Below are 4,492 nucleotides of genomic sequence, written 5' to 3'. Positions count from 1 at the left end.
AAGGACAGAGGGAAGAGCCTCCATGAAGGTGTGGGCATGGAGGGGCATGCTCGGTTCTGGGAACAGTTAGGTAATTTTCTAAGTGTTTTATAAAAATATAAATGTTATTTGGATATTTTTTCATAAGGCCATGGAAGTAATCCATGTTTAACAAAACAAAGTCAATCTCTCTGTAGCTAAGGTAGTTTCCTGCTGGATTTATTGAGAAACAAAATGTTTTTGGTTTGCGTTTTGGCAGCAAACCATAGTATCTGAGTAGGTTTCCAGGAGGGTGGCTGCACCTCTCGCCTATGTCCCCTCAGAATCCCTGTGAAGTGTGGGGGACCGCTTTGTGTGGTATTGGGAATGTAGGCTTGTCACAAGTCTGGCCTTGAAAGAGGACTGTAAGTCTTGACCAGAAAACTGGGAAGGCTAGAAGGAAGGCTTGATCTGATAACTATTCCAAGGGTTCCCATGGAAATTGGACTTAAAGAATGTATACTATGCTTTGAAGCTTGCTTTTCTTTTCTTATCCATTGCTTAGCATAAATAGAATGTCTGAGATCAAAGCCAAGGAAACATAAAATCCTGCACCTGGTAGTCATCTGACACCAGAGTGTTGTTCACTGAACCCTGATCTTGAATGTGAACTGTGTTCCTTGCATTGTTATCCAAAATCAGTAGTTGTCGATAGTAATACAAGCATTTGAAGTTGATTGGTGATTTACATATCCTGAATGTATGCTCCCATACATACCTTTCTCAACAAAAGGCACGGGAAAAGAGAGTTCAGGACTTTTCTCCTCTAGAGAGAACTGCCACCTTTCTTCCTCCCAGACAGAAGTCAGTGCCCAGGTTAACTCATTTCTCCTCATCCGCGATCCTGAAACCTCTGCTGGACAGAGAGTTTCCACCTAGCTGAGGTGTGCACCCACAGTGAAGGACATCGGGAGCTTGGAACCATAGGGCCTTGCTCCTGGGCCATGTTTGCGTGGGGTGGTGTGCCCCTCTGATCCATCTCATCTTGTGTTCTGGAGGGTGGACGCATCCCTGTTGAGTGAGGAGAACTTGTTTTTCAGAATCCAAATGGTCATTAGAAAGAAAGCCAACTGAATCTGCAGAAACCCCACAAGGCATATTAAATACATTCCACACCTCTATAGCTTCCTCCTCACTCCTCAAATGCCTAACCCAGCAGGTAAGAAGCTTCCTATATCATAGCAGTCATAGAAAAAGTGGCCAACAATCCAGTAACTCATGTTCCCCTTGTCCTGTAACTGGAGTGACCAACTTGTCCCAGTATATGCATAAATTTCCACATTTTAGTGCTGAAAGTCCTATGTTTAAGAAAACACTTTGTCCTTGTTTTAAACCAGAAATGTTCCTTTCTGTAAGCCTCCTCAGTCCTGGGAACACTGGAATGTTTACTCATGTCACTTGTTACCCCTTTTACACACCTTCTCTTTGACTGACCTTTAAATAGGCATGAAGGACGCTCTAATGTTGTCCTTGACTCACAGAGATGGTGGTGCAGACAGGGCCAAGGAAGGTCCATATAAATCCCTGTTGTGTGTGAAGCCAGCATCTAAGAGAGAGATGGAAAGGGATCGAAGAACCTATTTGCCTTTGTGGATAAATAATCAATAAATAAACACATCCTTTACCCCATTGTTTCTTATGCCTCCTTTATTATTAATATTAATATTGATTTTTTGTAAGAACATTTACGCTAAGACCTACCCTTTTAGTAAATTTTAAGTATAAAATACAGTATTGTTAATTGTAGGCACTATGCTTGATAGGTCTCCTTATCTTATTTATCTTTCATAACTGAAACTTTGTGTATGGCCTTGATGATGATGATGGTCCTGGCTGTATACTCACCTTCAGACTCATCAGGTTACATGCAATAATTATGTACAGCATTATAGAGATCAATTATGCCGTAATAATGTTGGTTTAAGAAAAGAGAAATTTCTTTCAAAATTGTTTTTTCAGTCTTGGGCCCCAGATATGTGGGCAGAAAAATATATACATTTTTAAATGAAAAATCAAGAATCAATTTAGGGGAGGGAGAAGATGGCAGAGGAGTGAGGGGAGGCTGCCCTTTTTGGCTCCCGAGACCCATCTGCAGTTTGAACTAATTGCAGACAGAACATGTCAGTGAGCAGCTGGATACTGGCAGGAGTCGAGCCTTGGCACTGCCGGATTAGAGAAAACCATCTGGGAACGACCTGTTTGGTGAGAATAGCAGAGGAAAAGGGGATGAGATGGGATTTCTGAATGGGTGGCTCCCTGAGCTGCGGCTGGAAGTACTTTTGGTGTCCACAGGCTTCCCCAGAGAGGAATTGGGAGGAGAGCGGATCTCTGCCCACTGGCAGAGCCAGGAGTGGGCCAGGTGGCATCTGGCGCTGAAAGACAAGAAACAGCATACTGCTGTGCATGTGAGAATGTGATTTTACTTTATATATTTTCTCTTGTGTACTGCGGAGAGGGGAGGAAAGGTCGGGGGCCATAGGACATTCTTGAGGAGCGCAGGCACAGAAGTGTGCTTGCCCACTCCCCAACCCTTCCCTTGGGTCGCGCAGGCACGCACAGGGAAGTGCCCTCATTCACTGTCCCAGGTGCGCAGCCAGGTTGCTGGCCGCGCGTCCAGGTGCCCCTCGGACACACCCAACAAACATAAGATCAGTGCCCCAACGGGTGCAGGGAGGGCCCACTGGGCACACAGAAGACTGTGCACAGACACCCCTGGCCAGCCCCAGTGGGCACCAGGCCAGAGCACAGACCACTTGTGCAAACTCTGCTCGTGCCAGCCCAGGCACGTGCCGGAACTGCGGGCGGCTGCAGTGCGGGAAGAGCGGGCAGCTGGTGACTCACAGACACTCACTTCCACTGTACATAAGTGTCCAGGGGCTGCCCCAAGGGATGAAAGACCAACTCCCGGGGCGTAGCTCAGCAGGCCTGAGGCTAGCGCACAGGCCACCTTGCGTGCGCACAAGCACCCCGGCCGGCCGGCTTCAAAAGGCAACAAATGAGCGCACCAGCCACCAGGGCCACATGGGAGTAACTCGGGTGCACGACCAACACTGCCCGCAAGCGCACACGGAACCTCTGGCCCGCCTCATTAGACCAGCTGTGGATCCAGAAAAAGAAGATGACACACAAAGGCTGAACTGAGTAAAAACTTTACTTTTGTATTTTTTTAAAAATTTTAATTTCTATTTTAGTTTTTTACTTGTATTTTATTTTTTAAAATTTCTTATTTTTAATTTTTACTTTTATTTAAAAATTAAGAAAAACTATCTCTTTAATTTGTTTCATACCATCTCTCCTTCTCATCCTGCCTCTTTAATTTTTGTTTATTATTTTGTCTGTTTTGTTTAGTCACCCTTTCACACTAAATAAATAGAATATAACTACTATATAAATTTAATACTATACAATTCCACTTTCTTACTATATTCTGCATTCTTCCCTCTTCTTCTTTTATTATTATTAACATACAATGTAAATACTACCTACTGTCATGCATAGTCTCGACACTACTTGCTACTATTATTAATCTATCATCCCCTCTCTCAAAAATCATATGTTACCTCAAAACAAAAGATTTACATAGACTGAAAGTAAAGGGATATAAAAAAATATTCCAAGCAAATGGACCTGAAAAAAAAGCTGGGGTAGCAGTCCTCATATCAGACAAAATGGATTTCAAAGCAAGGGCAATAAAAAGAGACAAAGAAGGACATTTCATAATACTTAAGGGAACAATCCATCAAGAAGATATAACACTGATAAACATATACGCACCCAACATAGGAGCACCCAAATACATAAAGCAAATACTAGAAGACCACAAGAAAGATATTAACAAAAACACACTCATAGTAGAGGATTTTAACCCTCCATTATCAACAATAGACAGATCTTTGAAGCAAAGAAACACCAAGGATATAGAGGCATTGAACAACACACTAAACCAAATGGACTTAACTGATACATATAGAACTTTTCACCCCTAAGAAGCAAAATATACATTCTTTTCAAATGCACATGGGATATTTTCAAAGATAGACCACATGATAGGACACAAAAGAAGCCTCAACAAATTCAAGAAAACTGAAATTATATCAAGCATCTATTCAGACCACAATGCCTTGAAACTAGAAATCAACCTCAGAGAAAAAAATCAAAGACATCCAAACTCATAGAGAATGAATAACATGCTATTAAATAATGAACGGGTTAACAAGAAATCAAGAAATTTCTGGAAACTAATGATAATGAACACACAACAGCCCAAAACCTATGGGACACAGCAAAAGCAGTCCTGAGAGGGAAGTTCATAGCAATACAGGAATATCTGAAAAGGATAAAAGATCTCAAATAAAAAATTTAACCCTAAAGCTACAAGAACTAGAACAACAACAACAAACAAAGCCTAGGGCAAGAAAAAGGAAGAAAATCATCAAGATCAGAGCAGAATTAAAGACATAGAGACCAAACAAAC

The sequence above is a fragment of the Furipterus horrens genome, unplaced genomic scaffold (assembly GCF_987537825.1).
Source record: "Furipterus horrens unplaced genomic scaffold, mFurHor1.1.pri manual_scaffold_10, whole genome shotgun sequence".
In the NCBI taxonomy this organism is placed as follows: domain Eukaryota; kingdom Metazoa; phylum Chordata; class Mammalia; order Chiroptera; family Furipteridae; genus Furipterus; species Furipterus horrens.
Note: the sequence above shows the minus strand (reverse complement) of the source record.